The following is a 23204-nucleotide window of genomic DNA, read 5'->3' as shown; positions in this document are numbered from 1 at the left end:
CAGATGCTCAACATCACTATAATTAGGGACATTCAAGTAAAAAATCACAATGAGATAGCACTTCTCACACATCAAGATGGCTATTATAAAAACAATAGAGGGGCTCCTGGGTGGCTCAATTGGTTAAGCATCCGACTTCGGCTCAGGTCATGATCTCACAGTTCATGGGTTCAAGCTCCGTGTGAGGCTCTGTGCTGATGGCCCGGAGCCTGGAGCCTGCTTCGAATTCTGTGTCTCCTTCTCTCTCTGCCCCTCCCCGATTTGTGCATGGGCGCTCTCTAGCTCTCTCTCAAAAATAAATAAACATTAAAGAAAATATTTAAAAAACAAAAACAATGGAAAATAAGTGTTGGTGAGGATGTGGAGGAATCAGAACACTTGCACATTGCTGGTGGAAATGTGAAATGTTGTAGCTGCCGTGGAAAACAGTATGGTGGTCCCTCAAAAAATTAAACAGAACTGCCGTGATGCAGCAATTCCACGTCTGGAGAGAATAGAAAAGCAGGGACTTGAACAGATGCTTATGTACCACACAGTTCAGAGCAGCATTATTCACAATCTCCAAAAGGTGGAAACGACCCAAACGTCCAATGATGGATGAGCGGGTAAACAAACTGTGCTGTAAACATACACTGGAACGTTATTCAGCCTTAAAAAGAAACGAAATTCTGACACATGTTACAACGTGGATGAATCTTGAAGACATTATGCTAAGTGAATAAAACCAGAGACAAAAGGACAAATATTGTAGAATTCCACTTACATGCAGTAACTACCATGGTCAAATTCACAAAGACAGAAAACAGGATAGTGGTTTGCAGGGGAGGGGGATGGGAGCGAATGGGGAGTTATTATTTAAAGAGTACAGAGTTTCAGTTTGGAATAATGAAATGTTTTGGAAACGGATAGTAGTCATGGTTGCCCAACAATGTGAATGTTCCTAATGCCACCCAACCATACAACTAAAGATGGTTAAATGGTGAATTTTATGTTCCATATATTTTGCTGCCCCAAATCCCCCAAACAAAACAAAACAAAAAAACAAAAAGGATGTGACTGACTACGGTAATGAAATCCTAGAAGTTTTTGTGAGGGTTTTCTGCTGTCAAAAGGTGGAGCTTTGGAGTAGGTGATCCTTTGTCTAGCAGAGCACGTAGACGGGGGGTATTTGGATTGCAAATCAGACCCAGAGAATAGTTGTGCATTTGTACGTGTGTGCGAACGCACACCATGGTAGGTAAGTAATGGCTCTATGTCAGAAAGTAAACACTGTTTAGGAGGTTAGGTTGGGAACTAGAGTTGAGAGAAGGGTCTCAGGTTGGTGGAGGAAGCCAAGAAATGGGTAGCAAGCTGTACTCCAAAGGAGAGAGCATGACCAGAGGGGGAAAAAATCTCTATCCCAGGGTATGACTAAGGAATGTCTAATACAGAGTTTTAATTGTTGCCTTTTACCATGCTGTGTTGTAAATCCCCCCTTTATGTCCCCAACTTTTAGCCAAAACCTGTGATGCACAATACCCTTGGCCTAGTGATTCTTTAGGGGGAATGGGGATTGGGAAGTGTTCAGCAGGGCACAAACTAGGCCAATGAAATAAGGCGAGATCTGTACAGCTGCATGTGATGGTCAGAAAGAAGGCTGCAGCCTGGACCGGTCAAGAGAATGAGAATCTCCCTCTGCTCTCCAATAACCCCTGGAGGAGACTGGAGGGAGACATCCCACAGCATCGGGAATGGGGGCTCCAGCCATTTCACTTAGACGTTAAAGGCTAATAGCCCCAGAAACCACGAGAATTTAGGGACACCAGCGTTACAAATGGAATCAAGCTCATTGTGTAAATTCAAACAGTTTTTGTGGCTTTGCTGGAGTAATTCTTTTTTGTCTTAGTCCTTTGACATTTTCTTCCCTAGCCAATAAAGTTTTGTGGTAAAGATATTTAAATTGATAATTTACTACAGTCGCATGCTAAGGTTGAGGCCATATGCTGCTTATCATAGGAAACACAAATGATCAAAGTCGAACAGAACAATTTGGTATTTAGCATGTTCCACAAAACTGTCTTGTTATAACTTTTTTTCATTAACAATGGTGAGGAAAATAAACTGACGTCAGCTGTGGCCATTGCCAAAGCAGACATTTGCTTTCTGTTAGCTTCAGCCCTCCTCTCCAGGGCTTACTGTATCTCACGATGGGCTCCCAGAGCTACATCTGCTTTATGTAGGGCTTCCAGAGATAAGGATGGGAGAATCTCCCCCTCAGAGCTCAGTGTCCCATTGGAGCTCATTCTCTCCCTCTTCTTGTGGAACATCTGGAAGCCTCAATCAGAGGTCGTTGAGCTGGTCCCACCCTGAGGTACAGATTTTAAGAACAGCAGTGTGTGCAATACCAGCGGGCTTGGGCTTACAAGGTCTACACGTTGGAAAAAGCAATTGGTGCGTTCATCTCCAGACATGGCCCATCTGTGCTCCTGAGAGGAAACAATGGTCCTCAGTGAACGCAAGTGGAGAAGGGATATATAGCTCATGGGCCTGTTCACCCTCATGGAATGGTGATTAGTCCAATGGGATCTCTCGGGGTCCCAAATGGCCAATCAAAGCTGGCTTCTGGCCGTCACTTATATGCAGAAGAGGAGAGTGGAATTTAGTGTGGGTAAGGAGAAAAACAACATGAGATGATTGCAATGTTGCTAAGAATCCGAGAGATCAATAGGCCTCTGGTACAGAAAGAAGGCTTCACCTCTAGGAAGGCAGAACAGCCATCAGTTAAGAAAGCCCTACCTGTGTTACTAATGCATGTCCATGTATGTGTACCGTGACAATATGCATGGCTGTGCGTGCGTTGGGGGAGGGGGGCAGGGGGTTGCAAGTTCTCAGGATCTATTCCTCTTTCCCAATTTTTTTTTTACTGAGGTAAAATTCACATAACATAAAATTAGCCATTTAAAAGGACACAACTCAGGGGCGCTTGGGCAACTCAGTCAGTTAAGCATCAGTTGGTTAAGTGCCTCTTGATTTTGGCTCAAGTCATGATCTCACAGTTCATGGGATCGAGCCCTGTGTTGAGCTCCATGTTGACAGCATGGAGCTGCTTGGGATTCTCTCTCTCTCTCTCTCTCTCTCTCTCTCTCTCTCTCTTTCTGTCAAAATAAATAAATAAACTTAAAAAAAAAACCTTTAAAAGTGTACAACTCATTAGCATTTAGTACATTCACAAGGTCGTGCAACTGCCACCTCTATCTAGTTCCAAAACATTTCATCATCATAAAAAGACACCCTGTACTCATTAGGCAATCCTCCCATATCCCCCTTCTTCTAAGCTTCCGACAACCACAAATCTGCTTTCTGTCTCTGTGGCTTTACCCATTTTGGATATAGCATATAAATGGAGTCCTACAGCATGTGAGATTTTTGTGTCTAGATTCTTTCACTTAGAATAGTATTTTTGAGGTTCTTTCATGTTGTAATATTTATCAATATTTCGTTCCCTTTTATGGCTGAATACTATTCCACTGTATGGCTATGCCACATTTTGTTTACCTGTTCATCGGCTGGTAGACATTTCAATAGTTTTCACCCTTTGGCTGTTTTTATTTATTTTATTTAATTTTTTAAATTAAGTTTTAATTTTAATTCCAGTATAGTTAACGTACAGTTTATATTAGTTTTAGGTGCACAATACAGTGATTCAACACTTCCATACGGCACCCAGTGCTCATCACAAGTGTATTCCTTAACCCCCATCACCTATTTTGCCCATTCCCCACCCACCTCCCCTCTGGTAATGACCGTTTGGCCATTTTTTAATAATGCTGCCATAAACATTTGCGTACAAGTTTTTGTTTGAAGTTCCCTCCCCATTTTATACTGTGCCTTTCTCAGCGTGTTAGAGAGAAAAAAAAAATTGTAAACATTAGGGGCGCCTGGGTGGCGCAGTCGGTTAAGCGTCCGACTTCAGCCAGGTCATGATCTCGCGGTCCGTGAGTTCGAGCCCCGCGTCAGACTCTGGGCTGATGGCTTGGAGCCTGGAGCCTGTTTCCGATTCTGTGTCTCCCTCTCTCTCTGACCCTCCCCCGTTCATGCCCTGTCTCTCTCTGTCCAAAAAAAAAAAAAAAAAAAAAAAAAAAAATTGTAAACATTAAATAAAACATGATCACACATGAAATCAGATATATAAGTTGTGGTGGTCATGTTTATTCTATAACCACTGATACGAACATTACAAGCTCAAAGTAAAGATACATTATAACTACACGTGCTGGATAACTATGAAGGCCGAAAAAAAGTAATAAAAATTGTATATTCCACCTGACAGGAAGTGTCCTTGAATTTCTGTTTATCTTTTTAAAAAATATTTATTTATTTATTTATTTATTTATTTATTTAGAGAGAGCGAGCGAGCACTTGAGCAGGGGAGGTGCCCCATGAATTTCTGTTTATCTTTAAAAATTGAAGGTGGGAATAGCAGACAATGCATTATGGGTATGGTTGATGTCAGGAAGATTTTATAGATCACCAAACAATAAAGTTACATTGAAAGTAGAGGCCTTGGCCCTACATGTCAACAAACACATTGCACATTTATATATGTATTAATTTTTGTATTTATGTGTTTATGCATTTATGTATTTGTACTAATACATACAATTGAAATAGTACAGTTATATGTATCAAGTTGAAATAAAGTGTTTAAGAGTTAGAAAAAAGATAACTCATGACATCTTTCAGATTATGCCCACCCCCCTTCCTTCCTGGCTATAGACTGGCCGCTTGACAATGAGATTCTGTAATGGGAATAGGTTGAGGTGGAAGAGAGGTGAGAATGGGGAAGGAAGGGAAGGACTGGGGCGGGTAGGCTCCTTTGGTGCGTCTAGAAGCCAGAAGCCAGGAAGGTGGGACATCCAGCCCCACCTGGGCGGGGGAGAATGGGGAATGGGGTCTCCCGTTCCCCTCACCCAAGCAGGGATATGTTGCCAGACATGCTCAGAGTTAGGATCCTTCTCAGGGAGGCATGGAGGTTCTTTCCCTCCAGGGCTGCTCTTATTAGGCAGGAGCTACAGCTGAAGGTCAAGTGCAGACCCTGTGGCTCTCTGTGCTGGCTGAGAGAGTTAGTGGAAGCAGGGACCACTGACCATTTCCCCCATCATCTCAACCACGGGTGCACCGACCTTGACCTCCAAACTATGTAAAAAGGGAGAGCAAATGTAAAATGCCTCCTATGGAGGCATTACTTCCACATCTCCTTTGTGGCAGGCGACCTTTTCTATCTGAGAAAGGCTCACCCGCAGAGAAGACCGTAGTGAGCTTGTAAGATCTGACTTTGTTGTTTTGTCTACAACAGGTGAGGGTAATACAGGAGCACCCCTTATTCCCCAACAGCAGAACCCCTATTTTTTTTTTCCTCAGGATCTAAGGAGGCTACTGGATTTCTAGTCCCTTGTAGGTGGGAGACTCAGTTAACAGCCAGCCCTGAATACCAGCTACCCATGTATAGAGGGTAAGCCTAGCATCCCTGCTCAGGATGCTGTTCAAGAAATGGGGTTCTCTGTGCACTTGGACCTCTTCCAAGTAGTCCTATGTCTTACTCCAACAAGTTTATCACTTTGGTGACATTTGTAAGAAAATATGAGATCTGGCATGTACAAACTGGTAAGACATTCAATTTTAGAGCAGAATTAAGGGAAAACTCTTGCTTCTCAAGGCCAAACATAATATGAGCCAAATAAAACTTTTAAATCTAGCCTTTTAGCAAAAGTCCGTAATTTTTCTTTTCCCTAAATCTTTTTTTTTTTTTTTTTTTTTCTGGACGAGCCTCATCTGGAAGTCACCAAAGTCAAGAGACAAACAGCGAGAAGTGTTTATTAAACCATCTGTAATTCTTAAAACCTGAAAACGTCTCTGAGCAATAGTAACAGAGATATTGGTGAAGGTAACTTCTTGGGATTGGTTGCAAGTTTTCACTGTCCCTAGACAAATGAATGTTTGATATCATATGGTTTGGTATTACAGAAAGCATCCTAATTACCAGATCTGGAGGGTTATGCACAACTTGTTAGAAGCCTAAAGGCTTCAGGGTCTCCTTCCTTCCTTCCTTCCTTCCTTCCTTCCTTCCTTCCTTCCTTTTAAAGACTTTATTTTTTTAAACTAATCTCTCCACCCAACATGGGGCTCAAACTTACTATCCTGAGATCAAGAGTCACATGCTCTACCCACTGAACCAGTCAGGGTTTGCTTTTTGACTTGAGGATAGAAACTGCACTGTTCCTAAGATGTTTGTGTGTGTTTATCTGTGTGGCATTTCCCTTACTGAGTCTGGCTCAAGGAAGGGTACATCAGTCCTTTCCAGAATCCTACCCAAGGGACAACCAGTTGCTTATGGCTGTAAGTGTCCTTGGATTTGCAGTCATTTCAAATGTAGGTCATGGAAACAGCATAGGACCTCCAGTCAAAAGACCGGGCTCAGGATCCTGGCTCTGCCATTGGCAGCTGAATGACCCTGGACAAGACATCTAATCTCCTCCAGCCTCTTTGCCTCATCTATAAGCAGGGCATCTGTACTCGAGTGATAGTCTCCAGGGTCTCTGCTGTCTCTAACAGCCATGACCATTTGTTTTGGTCAAGGCTTTGGCATATCTACAGACAGCTGGCTTTAGAGACCCAGTTTATCAACAGCATCTGCATAATTTACCACTTCCTTAAGTTAGTATTTTTCAGATGCTTGCTGCTCTATGGAATCTACAGCACTTTCCAGCTGAATGGGTGGGCTTTTCACCCCTTCCCTTATGGGGCAGAAAGCCTGGCTAAAATATTGAAAGTGAGAACGAGTGGTATGAGACAACTATATTTATTTTAGAAAATTTCCTGCTTTCGGCCACAGAAGAGCCTACTCCACTGCCTTCCCTCTGGCCCATATTTTAGACACATTGACCCATAATGAAGCAATAAAAAGAACACGCTGCTTTTTCTGGCTTCATGCTGGCTGAGGGAAGGGAAAGGCAGCTTCTTTTCACAAGGTATTTCCTTGCACCTTCTGACAATGTCTCTTTCAGCTACCACAACCCCAAAGGCCATCTCAGGAACTGGAATTGAGAGAGGCTGGAAAGGAATCCAAAGCCAAGTCAATCTGGAGGGATGGCAGTGGGCCCGTAGGCCGGCGTCTGTCTGGGAACCAGGAGCATCTGTGACAACACCAGTCACGGAAAGAAAAGAAGCAATTGTTTGAGGTCTCTGAGGTCACAGGTTTGGGGCACTCTCGCTGAAAGTTTGACCTTTCTTCAAGGAGAGGCTAGGAAGAGAAGAGGGTGTGCTTGCTGAATGATGGCTGCCTTCCCAGGATAACAGTGGCGCTGGGTCAGAGGGGAGAGTTGTTGCTTTTCTTTTTTGAAGACCTGCTGGGTTTGTCTGTGGTCCATTCAGGTCTGTGGAACCCTCTTGCCCTTCCTGTTTTGCCTGGATTGCCTGTATCTCTCTTCCTGTATCTTTCCCTTGGTTTGGCCCTGGGACAGCACTTGGCTTTTACAACTGGACAACAGAATTACTCCATTTTCCTCCTGTCTCAGGGGACAAAAGTCACTGAGATGTCTTTGTGGGGTCAGAAATGCCGCACAATGCCCGAATGCTCTGGTTTCTCGTGATGATTTGTTCTTTGTTTCTCAGCAGAAGCTTCTCTGTCCAGCCTGTAAGAAGAGTGTCTCTAGGAGAGTATTGCTTTGAAATGTTTGAGACTAGTCCAGTGTTTGCAGATATGAGCTTTTATGGTTTTGGGGTTTTCTTCCCATGAGTTTTTAGCATGCCTTGTAGCTTGTGGCTCTTCCATCATTATTTTATTTTCACTCAAATGAGAATTCTAATATTGCTAAATGAATACTTCTTTCTGATTCAGTCTTGAGCACAGACATCTTAACAAGCTTGAAATTTGAAACAGAAAAGTCTAATTAGACTAATGTTCAATAAATTTTCTTTGAGTCTCAAGCTAGACCTTTCCTCATATTTCTCCAATACTTATTTATGGAATCCTTCAAGCTTTTTCTGGGATATACACACCTTTGGGGACATTTGTCCACCTATGATGTCAAGATTCGGTCAGATTCAAGCAACATTTGTTATATTGATATGGTTTCGTAAATTTTTAAAATATAATTTATTGTCAAGTTAGCTAATGTACAATGTATACAGTGTGCTTTTAGATTCCCATGATTCACAGCTTACATACAACACCCAGGGCTCATCCCAACAAGTGCCCTCCTCAACGCCCATCGCCCATTTTTCCTCTCTCCCCTGCCCCCCCCCCCCGCCATCAACCCTCAGTTTCTTCTCTGTATTTAAGAGTCTCTTATGGTTTGCCTCCCTCTCTGAAACTATTTTTTCCACTTCCCTTCCCCCATGGTCTTCTGTTAAGTTTCTCAAATTCCACATATGAGTGAAAACATGATATCTGTCTTTCTCTGGCTAACTTATTTCACTTAGCATGGTACCCTCCAGTTCCATCCACGTTGTTGCAAATGGCAGGATTTCATTCTTTCTCATTGCCAAGTAGTATTCCATTATGTGTGTGTATGTGTGTGTGTGTATATATGTATATACACACATACACATATGTATATATACATATACACATACACACCACATCTTCTTTATCCATTCATCAGTTGATGGATATTTGGGCTCTTTCCATAGTTTGGCTATTGTTGATAGTGCTGCTCTAAACACTGGGGTACATGGACCCCTATGAATCAGCACCTTTGGATAAATTCTTAGCAGTGCTATTGCTGGGTCAGAGGGTAGTTCTATTTTTAATTTTTTGAGGAACCTCCACACTGTTTTCCAGAGTGGCTGCACCAGCCAGGTTTTCATGAATAAACTTTTGAGCCCTCAGAAAGCTTGGATAGATCAACACTTTTAAGGGGCAACATAGAATATAAAGACATATCTTGTTTGGAAAAAAAATCTGCCTGGCAAAACGACCACAAACAAAGTCAGAAGACCAAAGAAAAACTGTATTTACAATGCACAGTCAACCTTCAGTAGAAAATTGGGCAAAGCATAGTAACAGATAATTCACAGAGAAAAAAATTTTATATCACTCTTAAAATATGAAAAGATCCAACCTTTACTCGTGACAGAAATGCCACTTACAACTAGAATGAGTTATAGCTTTCACCGACCAGATTGGGGAAGATATGAATTTTGATAACACACTGCTGTTAGCATAGCAAGAGAACTGGATAGTGGGAGTGTAAATTGATATAATCTCTAACAAAATTAGATTAGCAATATTTATAAATAGCATACAAATCTTTCGACTCAACAATTTCCTTTTCTGGGAACTTATTCTAAGATATAGTTGCACATATGTGAAATAATGTGTGCACAAATATGTTCATGCAGCCTTGTTTTAATAGTAAGAGACTGGCAATGGTGTAACCATACAGGTCAAAAGGGACTGTAACTAGGGTGCCTGGGTGGCTCAGTCGGTTAAGCGTCCGACTTCGGCTCAGGTCATGATCTCACGGTCCGTGAGTTCGAGCCCCGTGTTGGGCTCTGTGCTGACAGCTCAGAGCCTGGAGCCTGTTTCCGATTCTGTGTCTCCCTCTCTCTCTGACCCTCCCCCGTTCATGCTCTGTCTCTCTCGGTCTCAAAAATAAATAAACGTTAAAAAAAATTTAAAAAATAAATAAAATAAAATAAAATAAAAAAATATAAAATACATACTAAAGAACTATATATAAACATATATATCTACTTGACCTATATTCTATCAATGGATGTACATGTAAATGTGTGCAGGTGTGTGTATTTGTACAAGTATAGACTATCCTTGAATAGACACACAAGAGGTGGGTGATAGAGGAAAGAGAAAATGGGGGAAGACGGATGGCTTCCCATTATTTGTTTTTTGTTTATCTTAAATTTTGTACCATAAACAGGTGTTCCCATTTAAAACTATCGATCAAATTAATTTTTAAAGGGATAAAATATTACTTTCTCTTTCAATAATCTGAAGTTCTTACATTTCTCTTGTGGCCTCTAGAAGCAGGCACCCCTGTCTCTCAAGCACAATTACTTGACAAGCTGAGGAAGTCTCCAACTGATTTGTGGGTCACTGTCCCTCCATTTTTCCTTCCTAGAGTAAAGGGCCTTTCAAAGTTTATTTACCTGAAACCCTAGAGTGAATCTGGAAAAATTCCTAAGCTTTTTCTCTGCATCTACGCCTAGTCTTTTGTGCCAGGTTCTCTTCTAAATAGCTAAATTTCTCTTGCCTTCAGCAAACATCAAGACCGCCTTGGCTTTCTCTCCTCTTTTCAGCTGAATAATTATCTTAGGCCAGATATTGTACACATCTCTTTACTTCCATTATTTTTCATCATTACAACAATCCTATTACACCTCCATTTTATAGATGAAGAAACGGAGCCCAAAGAGTTGAAGTTATTCGCCCCAAATCACACAGTCGACAAGCGGCTTTTCACTCTATGGAGAGATGAAACAAACAAGCGAACAAACAAACTTCGACAGTATGAGAATAATTAACTTTCTCCACTTGGAATGAAGCATAGAATGTGTAATACAGGTTGTCAGTTTGGAGATGTTTGAGACATTGCTTAGAAATGGCTGGGCTCTAGTGTTTTTATTTCTCCTAGCAGGGAAACATATAAAATGGTTTGCTGAGAACAATCAGGTGGAAAATTAATGTGACCTAAAAACACTGAGCTGCATGTCCTGGGGAAGGTCTGGAACTCTTCTCTAGAGTGTTGACTCAGGCAGGGTTCAATCAGAGAAGCAGACATATATGTGTGTATATGACTATGCATATGTGTATATATACTTTCTGTGTCTCATATTTATGTGTGAGATATATCTTTGTGTTTGATTATGAGCTTGAAGTTCATAGGGCAGGTAGTTGGAACGGGGGAAGCAGATGTCAAGTGGGAAGAATAGGGACAGACTGCAGTCCATGAAGACTGACTGGAACCTGTTAGTTCTCATTGGTTCCACCTTAATGAGGTGGTGTCTCACAGGAGAAATTAGTGCCCTTCATCAAATGGCTAAACACACGGGCCCAGGAGCAGATAAGGCTGCAGGAGGACCCAGGGGAAGAGGGTGTTGTAGGTGCAGGTGCTGCCTGGTCAGTGCGGGCGACAGCGCACGGCATCATGAGTGATACAACAGCGCCTGTGCTTCCCAGCACAGGAACCAAGATGGCTACCGCTCTGCTTTTGCTTTCCAAGTCTCACCCAAAAATATCTCTTAAGGCTCGTTCTAACCAGAAACATATAGGAAAGGCAGTTCTGTGCAATGTAATTCAGTCAAGCTGACATACCACAGAGACCCTACGAGTATGCTGCAGGAAGGCAGGCAACAGTCTCTGGGCTCAGGTCTCTCAGACCTGCATCTTGAGAGACCACTTCCATTCCTGGCCTCCTTTAGCCTCTGGGTTTCTTCTCATCTTCTCTCCTTGCTTCTAGGGCAGAGAAGAAAGAAAGAGAAAGCTCAGAAGCCTTTACTTTCGAACCCCATCTTCCCAGTCATCATTTTTTGAAAGTAGGACACAAAAACAAAATGGTATTTTCTTAAAATGAAAAAACTAAAAACAAAAAACGAATTTCTGGTGCTTTTTGCCCCCTCAGGAGGAATGGAAGTATGGGGGAAGTTGTTTTTCTCCTGTGATAATCTCTAAAGCTTTGAGTAGCTCTGCACCATGCCCTTTGTCACAAAAGAGACTGGCAGTGCCTTCTTGTAACACAATGGCCTTCCTGCTAGTGATCAAGCCCACACCCACAGTCTTGAGAATGTTCAATTAATTCTTTACTTCAGGTTCATGAATTATCATCCTGTTCACAGCCAGATGGGAACTGGGCCTGGTTTTGCTTGTCTGTCAGCCTCCCCCATGTTCTATCAGATCCTGGATTTTTCTTATATGCTGTGTGACCATCCCCCTGGTCAGCAGAGAACACCTCTTCTGGAATCTCTCCCTTCCCTTCTTTTCCCTTCCTCTACTATAACTTCTCTATTTTATTCCACTGTTTCTTCCTTCACTACATATAGCCCCTACCCAAAGTTATCATTCTTTCCCTCTTGCTGGGAAGAGGGTTCAAATCTTCAGCTGGGAGACAGGAAAGGCAGAGGCCATCAGAGTGGGCTGGGCTCTGGGTAGAGAATTTAGACCCTTTGGATTCGAAGATTAAACTCCTGCTTACCTACCTCATATACCTCTTTTTGCAACTTAGGCTTCATTTCAACACCCCCCTCCCCACCTTCTATGTCTTTAGCTCCTTTCTGACTCTGAGCTGGGGTATAGGTACTTATCAGAGTGCCCGGCTAACAGCTCAGGGTCTATTACTAGGCTCTGCCCCAACCCTTCTCTCTAAACCTGTGGAATCCTAAGTTTCTGTGATTGTTAATTTCACGTGTCCCCTTAATGTGCCAAGGGATGCTGAGGTAGCTGGTTGAACACTGGTCCTGCGTAGTGAGGGTGTTTCCAAAACAGATTAGCATTTGAGTTTGTGGGCTGGCCCTGTACGATATGGGTGGATTTCATCCAACCCACTGAGGACCGGAATAGAATAAAAAGGTGAAGGAAGGTTGGGTTGTCTCTCTGTCTGATTTTTCAATCTGGGACATTGGTCTCCTCCTGCCCTCAGAACTGCCTGTTCTCAAGCCTTCAGACTTGGACTGGAATCTATACCATTGGGACTTCTCAGCCTCCATAATAGTGTGAGCCAACACATTATAATAAATCTCTTTACATGTATGTCTCTACATCCTATTTATTTTGGTTCTCTGGAGAACCGTGACTAATATAGTGTCTGTCCCATTGCCTGATGGTGGATCTGGGCTCTTGGCCTAGTCTTTTTGGATTGTCCCTTCACTTAGATGATCTGGCTATTTCATTCCCCCTGAACTTAGGTCATCCTCAGTCTTGTACTCCAGGTTCATAGATCAGTCCTGTCCCATTTTGTGCTCAGACCAATAAACAAACTGTAACCCCAGGTGGGGCTCAACCATCAGATTTACTTTCTGGGAAGACAGTTCAGATATTAGGCTGGGTCTGGAGCTTTTGAAGGACTACTGCAGATTCAGCTTTGGGGCAAAAAGGGAGGTGGGTATGGGGCAGAAGGAAGGTTTTTTTGTTTTGTTTTGTTTTTTTTGTTGTTGTTTTTTTTTTTTTTTTTTTTTTTATTTATTTTTGGGACAGAGAGAGACAGAGCATGAACGGGGGAGGGGCAGAGAGAGAGAGGGAGACACAGAATCAGAAACAGGCTCCAGGCTCCAAGCCATCAGCCCAGCGCCTGACGCGGGGCTCAGAGCCTGACGCGGGGCTCAGAGCCTGACGCGGGGCTCAGAGCCTGACGCGGGGCTCGAACTCACGGACCGTGAGATCGTGACCTGGCTGAAGTCGGACGCTTAACCGACTGCGCCACCCAGGCGCCCCTGTTTTGTTTTGTTTTTAAAGAGAGAGAGAGAGAGAGAGAGAGCAGGAGAGGGGCAGAGAGAGAGAATCCCAAGCAGGCTTTGCACTGTCAGTACAGAGCTGGATGTGGGGCTTGAACTCATGAACCATGAGATCATGACCCGAGCCAAAATCAGACGCTTAACTGACTGAGCCACTTAGGCACCCCAGGAGGGTTTCTTTTTTCTTTTTTCTTAATGCCAAGAAGGCTCTAACATAGGTGTCCTTGATGGAATCTTCCAACTTCGAGTCAATAATTATGTAGCGAAGCTAGGAAGGATGACTGGGTGGCCCAAGTGGGCAGATAGCTGCGATTATGAGAATATGCATTGGCCTGATGGCAAAAAGATAAAGGGACAATTTTTTTTTTTTTCTAGAAAAGGAGGCTAAGTTTCTATAGTGAGGATCTGTGTCACCTGACCATCCTGAAACCTCAGGCGTCCCCCAGAACTTTTCTGTTGAAATGTGGGGCAATGAACTTAGGGTGGAATGTGGTGGGGAAAGAGCCACAAAATCTGGGCAACGATTAATAGCAGAAGTTAATAAAGCTCATGGACTCTGTAGAAACATGGCAGTTAGTAGCTGTAATGGTTAAATGCATAGATTCTGGAATCAGACTGTTTGGGGAGGGGTGTGTGGTTTCCAGATCCATCACTCTTCGGCTTTATGACCTTGAGCAAATTACTAATTTGTATGTGCCTGATTTCCCTCATCTGAAAACTAGGGGTTAGAAGTAGAATCTATCTCCTTTGGTGATTGTATAAAATTAACAAGTTGATCCATGTACTGAAAATAATGCCTGGCACTATCAGCTCTCAATAAATGCTAATTTTATTATTATTATTATTATTATTATTACTATTACTTCTTTGTTCTCAAGTTTTTTGGAGATTTTTATGTTCTTTTTGCCTGGCAAAAAGACTGCCTGGCACTAGCAGCTCTCAATAAATGTTAGTTGTTTTATTATTCTCATTCTCGTTCTCATTCTCATTCTCATTCTTATTCTTCTTGTTTTGCTCTCAACTTATTTAGAGATTTTTGTGTTCTTTTGCCATTAAATTAATTCAGCAAATCATGATTGAACATCTGCTACTATATATATCTGATGATGGAGGTCCAGAGAGAAGTGAGATTCTGTTATGCCCCGAAGTATGTTACAGGTAATAAATACGACACAAAGCCAGTGGCCTCCAGGCCAGATGGGAGGGAGGCATCAGATCTCCATTGAGGACAAGTTCAGCCCATTGTCTTGATTGCAACTTTTTGAGAATCAAAGAACTTCTGGGTCTAGGAGACTGCACTTCCCTTGGAAAAGAATAAAGGGCTCCCTTAGACTAAAGACGATGGTGCAGGAAAGATAATATTTTTGAAAATTTTTTTAAGAAAAAGAAAATTAACTTCAGCCTGATCTGCCTGTAAAACCCAAAGAATAAGAACATGATTCATGTCATCATTTTTAAGTTCTCATATTTTACCTATTAATTTTCAAGGTAAATTAAAATCGTGACTATTCAGGAGAGGCAAATGAAAGCAAAATTAATGTGAACCAAGGCGTAGCTAGTTAAGTCTGGTACAGATAAGGGAATGTTTAAGAGAAAAATGTTTAGTTTTGCAAAACATTGTCTTTTTGACAAGTGTTCATGGTTTGTATATGAAATAGTTTAAATCACATATCACACCAGCAACAAAACGTTCTTGAACTCATTTCATCTATTTCTAATGGTCCCTATTTCTCTTTCTTCTTTTCCTTTCTTTTCTTTTCTTTTCTTTTCTTTTCTTTTCTTTTCTTTTCTCTTTTCTTTTATTTTCTTCTTTTCTTTTCTTTTTTTCTTTTCTTTTTTTTTCTCTTTTCTTTTCTTTTCTCTTTTCTTTTCTTTTCTTTTTTGTCCCTCTAGGGGAGCTAAGTGAGTCAGATCAAATAATTCTAATAAGAAAAGAATTGGAGAGTCTCTCAAGACACACGAGGTTGCATTATGACTGCTGGCATAATGGATTCTCATCTTCAGCAATGAGAAAGCAAACAGTTTTTGGAGTGGGTGCAAAGAGCAGGGAAGGGGCTACAAGATCACGTGACAAGACATTTTCCACATTTGGCTTTTTGTTAAGTGTCCAAACTAATTTTTCTGTACTAGTTTGTGGTTGTTTCCATTTCTTTATGCCTCAGTGGTTGGTGAGTGCCTCATTGGTGCAATATGCCTTCCAGCCTTTAAAGGAGTGTCACAAGAATTCCTGTTGAGTTCTCCAGGGTGTTTTCCTAAAGAAAAATAGTTGAGCTGAGTCTAGAAGCATTTGCATAAAAGTGTTTGGAATATGGGCATACATTAACTTATTTGTTATGGTTTTATTCTGAAAGAAAAATAGATGGTGTACATTTTTCAGCTCTCTTTCTCTCAAGATGCTAACAGTTTCTTACACCTGAATTTCCTGAAAATATATTAATTCTAAACAAAAGATCAGATGAAGTCTGGAAGTTCCAGAGAGGTTTGTACACAGGTCAGTTCTGTCGCAGTTTAACTAGTTCAGGAAGAGCTGTTGACTACCAACTGTTTTTTATAGTCTTTTTTCACTGCCTGATGCCTTTGACCCTTAAAGGTATCAGCTTTAGGAACAACTTGTAAAAACACTTTAGATCATGAGAGGTCTTCATCTGTAGATTTTGTGTTCTAGGGTTTGAACGTTCAGGAACAGGGGATCACTTGATGTTGCCATAAATCTCCTTCTTAGCAAATTAGAAGGAACATATCCTTCGCATAGAAATGCGGTATTTTAAGGTCTTTTACAATAAGCTGAAAGCTTTATCTTATCCCTAACTTCCTGTTTGTGTACTGTGAATATTTTCAGCATTCGGGTGAAATTTATGAAGCAACAAAAGTTTAAGAGGTAGTATAGGGTAGGGAATCTATTCTGCACCCAAGGAGTTGAAAGCTGTGACCCATTGTAATGGTGGATGGACATTATTCAGATTTCATTTAGCAGTAAGACTGTTGACTCATAGTTAGTTATTTGTTTGTTTGTTTGGTTGGTTTTTAAAAATTTATTTATTTATTTATTTTGAGAGAGAGAGAGAGAGAGAGAGAGGGAGGAAATGAGCAGGGGAAGGGCAGAGAGAGAGAGAAATCCAAGCAGGATCCACATTCCGTGCTCCACACTAAGCCCAATGCAGTGCTCAATCTTATGACCGTGAGACCGTGACCTGAGCCAAAATCACGAGTTGGATGCTTAACTGACTGAGCCACCCAGGCACCCTGACTCACATCTATTTAGCAACATCTGGCAAATAATGTTCCTTGAAGGAATGGACTAGGATGTAGTTTAGTTCTTGTTGTTCTTGTCCTATTTTATTCATTCAGCTAATAATTATTGGGTATTCTCTGAGTCCCAAGCACTTGCAAGGCAATTTCATTCTTTTATGCTTTGTTGGCATGGACTGCTGTTGTTGTTTTTTTAATGTTTATTTATTTTTGAGAGAGAGAGAGAGAGAGAGACAGAGCATGAGCGGGGGAAGGGCAGGGAGAGAGAGACACACACACACACAGAATCTGAAGCAGGCTCCAGGCTCTGAGCTGTTAGCACAGAGCCCAACGAGGGGTTCGAACTCACGGACCACGAGATCATGACCTGAGCCCAAGTTGGATGCTCAACCAAATGAGACACCCAGGTGCCCCTGCTGTTTCTCTTCTTTGCCTTTCTAACCCCTGCTCATTCTGCAAATTCAGTTTAAGCAACACCGCCTCAAGGGACCCTCTCCTGACTTCCTATGTGAGTTACACCATCCTCCCCAGGCTTCCCTTGAGCTCCTTGCATCCTTCTAACATCGCCTTATATCATAGTTGCTGATTTCTTTGTAGCTGTACCCCTGGCTTCCAAAAGACTGTAAGATCTTTGAGGAAAGGTCTGTTTTGGTTTAGGTTTGTGCCCCCAGCACTTGGCAGAGTGTCTGGCACATGGTAGAAGCCCAAAGAATGGTTGGGGAAGGATTGAAAGCATGCGTCCTGCCTTCCCTACCCTTGGGTGAGTCTGAAGAAAGATGAACTAGATTTGAGATCTTTTTGCATAATTAAATTACACTGTCAAAATAATTTTTAAAGCTGAAAGGAAATTCGGAGATCAGCTACAGGAAATTGAGGCCTAGAGAGGTGAAGAGAGTTGGCCAAGGTCGTGCAGCTGTGTAGGTCTCCTGCTGGCCAGTCCTAGCCCAAATATGGGGAAGCTTAGTCGTTATTTCCTCTTAAAAATTACCCTGGAATCCAGGCAAAAAGGATTTAGCAATCTAAAAATGCTAATGAGGAGATGGCAAATTAAAACTACTTAGAGAAATAAATCTAACAGCAATTATAGCAATTACAGTCACCTGTCCCTCCCCCCCCCCCCACCCCCCAGCCCCTTATTTGCTGGGAATACGTCCCAAGACCTCCAGTGGATGACTGGAACCCTATATATGCTATGGGTTCCCTCCTCCCCCCATATCTTATATGTTTTTTTTATATGTTTCCTTATATGTTTTTTTATTATACTGTACTCGCTCTTCTTCCCGTGATAATGGGAGATGATACAATATATTACAATGCGTATCTGATGAGATGAAGTGAGTGATGTAGGCATTATGATGTAGTGTTAGGCTACTATTGACCTTCTGACAATATGTCAGAAGGACGTCTGCTCTTAGATGGCAGTTGACCACAGGTAACAGAAACCATGGAAAGTGATACCACGGGGAGGGGGGTGCTGCTATATCCAGACCCTCTGGGAATGCCAAGAGCCGGCAGCTGAGAGGGGCTCCCAACTGATTTCCATTGACAGGGCCACTGGCCTTCAACTCAGTGTTTCCTGGTCAAACTCTAACGAGGTTGGCTGTGTGAACAGGACAAATTTAGCAACCATCTCTGCAACTCAGATTGGGTTGAAAAGACAATCGCCAAGTTCAAAAACAGTAAGTGTGTTCATATTCCTAAGTTTAGGTCAAACAGAAGATTTGAAATGTTTCTTGCTTTTAATGTTAAGCAACGATGGATGTAAAGAGAAAGATTTTTACTTGTAATTTCAGAAAGCAATTTAGCCTATTTCTAGAACAAGCCCCATGAAGAATAAAAGTCAGATTTTTGGATGTGCGTTGAAGTTCAAGTTGACTAATGAATGGTTAAGCATTAGGACAGCTTTGTGAATATTTAGCAGAAAGATGACAAACCGGTACCAGTGATCCAGAATTGACCTGCGGATGTGTTTTGTTTGGATGGCCCAGTGTTTTACCATTTCAAAAATTGTCAACATTTAAACATGAGATTTCACGGGTGCCCGGTGGCTCAGTTGGTTGTGTCCGGCTTCAGCTCAGGTCATGATCTCACAGTCCGTGAGTTTGAGCCCTGTGTCAGGCTCTTTGCTGACAGCTCAGAGCCTGGATCCTGCTTCGATTCCTCTGTCTCTCTCTCTCTCTCTCTCTCTCTCTCTCTCTCTTTCTGCTCCTCCCCCACTTGTGCTCTGTTTCTTTCTCTCTCACAAGTAAATAAACATTAAAAAAGTGAGATTTCACATAGAAAAAATTCTGGATTTCTGCCTTCTTTTAGAAAGTGGGAAAACTCAGTAAATTTAGATATACTTCTGTATTAGGTTCCTATGGCTGTCGTAACAAATCACCGCAAACTTGATGGCTTAATGCATCAGAAATGTATTCTCTCACAGTTCTGGAGGCCAGAAATCCCAAATCAAGGTGTTGGCAGGTCCACACTCTCTCCAAAGGCTGAAGAGGAGAATCTATCCTTGCCTCTTCCAGCTTCTGGTGCAGCCAGGCTGTTCTTGACTTGTGGTGACATACACATTCTGTCTGTATCTTCCTACCATCTCCTGTTTGTGTCAAATTTCCCTTGGCCTTGCTGTAATGAGAACACCTGTCATTGGATTTAGGCCCACCCAGGTAATCCAGTATGCTCTTATTTCAAGACCTTTCATTTCATTACAAGAACAAAGACTCTTTTTCCAAATAAAGTCATATGCAGAAGTTCTGGGGATTAAGACATGGTCATATTATTTGGGGGCAAACATTCAACCCAATACAACTTTCCACATGGGCATTCCCTGAAGCTGAGAGGTGGCTGGGCACTGGTGTTCAGTTTGTCTCAGTCCCTACTTGTCCCCATTGCCTGAGAACTTTGAATTTGTAAATCTTAGTTTGGGGTTAGGTGAGAGAATTAAGAATCATCATGTGAGTTCACATGGGATACAACTCTGACAAGATGGCCATGGTTCCTAAACAGTGACCATGCACTAGAGTCACTTCAGGAACATTAAAAGGTAGGTGTCTGATTTTGCTTCTGGAGAGTCTGGTCCAGTAGGTTTAGAGTGTGGCACTGGAATTTTCCATCTCCTTCTTTGCACTCCTAGGGCAAAGCTGCTCTTGGAAGCCATGGTGGAGCATCATAGCCTGGTTGTGTTCCTGGGACACATGAAATTGTGGATTTTGCCAAACTCCAAGGATAAACAAGCTAAAGACATTCGACAGACTCTCTTGATCTAGCTCTGCTTCCTCTGCCATTTTAGCTGTTGTCCTTGTTCCTTTTCATCTTTCATGGTACACAGCTCTATAATTAACAATTAATTTTGAACAAAGTGAAGAAATAATGATGCAAATTGTATAGGATCAATATAGACCATATCATTGTGTGCTACTCAGCTTATTTATTTTCTTTTTAATTATACTCTATATCATTGCAGAAAAATTTTAAGTTGCCTTGCCTTCATTTTTCCAGGGAGACAAGTGGTAACCTTGAGGGGGGATGAAGTTGCGGTGGTTTAGGACATTAAAGAAAGAACAGTCTGTGAATGGACAGGCATGAGAAAACAGTGCTTATAAAGGAAAATGCAACTGGCTCAGAATAAAGTGAGAGAGGACAGTGGTGGTGAGAGAAGATGAGCAGACACGGGGACCGTGTTATGAAGGGCCTTGAATGCCAATCTGGTGAGTAGACTTTATCCTTGAGGCATACTGAGTGCTTCATGCCCATTTTGGTATTGTGAGCAAAGACATCACATGATCCTGCTGGGACAGCTATTCATGGGCAAGGCGATGGCTGTGTTGAGGGAGGTTTCAATTCTGAGAACAAGGAGGCGAGTTGGGGGGCTATCATAAGAACATAGGAGAGAAATGTTAAAGATATAAATTAGAGCTAAAGCAGGGTTGTGAAGGAGGAGTAGGGGATCCAATCTATAAGGTTAGTGATTGACTAGTTTTGGGGAACAAGATTTCAACCCAGGATGTGGAAGATAAAGAATTTAGTGGAAGAATAGAGGCCATGGGAAGAAAACTCAATGTGAAAGAGAGATAATGCCTTTAGTTTTAGATGCACTGAAAGACGTTGGTGGGATATTTGTATAGTTATGGTTGGCCTTGGGGTTTTCAGACATTGAACAAATAAGATCCTTCTCTTTCCCGTCCAAGTTCAGAACCATCTGAGAGATAGATATAAAATAAAGTCAAGCAAATAAGAACCAACATATCCGTTTTATTACTGAATTGGAGGACATGAAATGACATGACTTTAGATCTGTGGTCACAATGACTTCGTGACCAGGAGGTCACAGCCCTTCTCAAGGGAGGGAGGTTTTCCTATAAAACTTATAACATGAAGGGCCTTTAGTTCCTCCTGCAGTAAAGAGGTTTCCAGAAAGGAGGAAGGTGCTGACCTGAGGCTGCAAAGATCATTCTCCCGAACTTTCTGTGACAGGCAGAGAAATGGCCCCCAAGGATGTCCGTACCCTAAGCTCAGAATCTGTGAGGAGGATACCTTTACAAAAAGGACTTTGCAAATGTGATATTAAGGTTAAGGAGGTTTTGAGATTATCCTAGGTGATCTGGGTGCACCCATTCTAATCACCTAAGTCCTTAAAAGCAGAGAACCTTTCCTGGGGCTGTGGTCAGAGAGTGATGTGAGGACACTAAAGGGTCAGAGAGGTGCAGCACTGCCGGCTTTGAAGATGGAGGAAGGGGGCTGTGACACAGTGAGAGCAGGTGGCCTCTGGAAGATGAAAAGGCAAGGAAATGGTATCCCAAGAGCCTCCAGAAGGGAACACGGTCCTGCTGCCATTTTGAGGTTAGCTCAGTGAAACTCCTGTCAGACTTCTGACCTCCAGAACTGCAAATAATACATTGGTATTGTTCAAGCCACTAAGTTTGTGATAGTTTGCTACATCAGCAAGAGCAAAAAAATACACTCTTGGGGCAGATTGTTTCGCGTCTTCTCTTACTGGAGGGTTGTGTCGGGGACAGGTCCTTGCCTCCTCATGCTGTATTCCTGCTGTTCCCCTAGAGAGATACATAGTTTGCTTCCTGCTTCAGACTCAGGTCTCTGCCCAAATGTCGCCTTATCAGACACTCCCCCAGTAAACCCCTTAACCTTAAAACAAAACAAACCAGAAACAAAGCAAAAACAAATCCCATCATTCTCTTTACCTTTATTTTCCTTCATAGTACTTGTCACCTAACTGACACATTACACATTTAGTTGTGTGCTCTCTTCCTGATAAAATTTAAGCTTTTTTTTTTTTAAAGTTTATTTATTTATTTTGAGAGAGAGAGGGAGAAAAAGCAGGGGAGGGGCAGGGAGAGAGAGAGAGAGAGAGAGAGGGGATCTCAAGCAGGCTCAGCACTGTCAGCACAGAGCCTGATGTAGGGCTGGAACTCATGAACTCTGAGATCATGACCTGAGCCAAAACAAGAGTGCTTCACCAACTGAGCCACCCAGAAGCCCCTAGAATTTAAGCTTTGTGGGCACAGGGTCTTTTCTTTTTTGTTCCCAGCTATATCTCCAATGCTTAGAACAATGCTTGACATGCAGTAGATCATCAAGAGCTATTTATTGGGTGAATGAATGAAGGGGAGGATAAGTGAAAACTTACCACGTCCCCTGGGGCCTGTTGTGTTCACGTACTTCTCTTTGATGAGATTTCCTGGAATTCTTCCCATCAATTCTCTTCTAACCTGTTGAATGAGGGGGCCCTGCCTAAGTCACCATCCAGGTAGAGGGTGTCCAGTTGGAATCTTGTGCTCAACTATTTTCCTGCTGTCCTTCCTTCCAGTCCTTCACGTGGACTTCGGGTGAGGGTGTGTCCGTGGTTTCTGCATTTCACACTCATATATCCTGGGTGCCGTCTCTGACTCAGTTCATTCCCTATTGGTGCCTTTGTTTTTCACTTTGTATCCATTCTAGATTTCTCTCCCTCTCGGCCAGCATATCAGGCCTAGGCTGCTTTCCTGGTGGAATGATCTAGACTTTCACCCCTGAGGGATCTGAGTGCTGGTTACCTTGCCCTTGCAGGCTGTGATTGCTATAATTTGATGTTCATAGTTATCACTGGACAGGAAAGGACCAAGACCTACCCCCCACACTGCCACCTCCCCCACAGTGGGTTCCCCCAGGGTCTTGTCCTCTCCTGCCTCCACTATGAAGAAATAACCTTAGCTTCTCCCACGTTAGCTCCCTCCGACAATAAAGTAGCTCTTTTTTTTTTTTTTCCTTTTTTGCCTGGGGCTTAATATCAGAATCACAAAAGAACCAGGTGGCAGTTGTAAATTCAAGTTGAGTGAAACATTTATTATATCTTTTGGTGGAAGCCATCCCCTACCTCCTCCTGGAGATCATGATCCTATGGAACCTAAGTGGAAACACAAATCTTCAGAGCAGTTGACTGGGAATACTGATGCCCCTGCCATCCATGGTTCCCAGCATGCAGCTTCCAGCTGTTGGGGACACAGCATCATGGATGGCCTTTC

This window comes from Panthera pardus, unplaced genomic scaffold, assembly GCF_024362965.1.
Source record: "Panthera pardus isolate Hobbes unplaced genomic scaffold, ASM2436296v1 HiC_scaffold_13, whole genome shotgun sequence".
Lineage (NCBI taxonomy): Eukaryota > Metazoa > Chordata > Mammalia > Carnivora > Felidae > Panthera > Panthera pardus.
The sequence above is the reverse complement of the archived record's forward strand: the minus strand, read 5'-3'. Positions refer to the sequence as shown.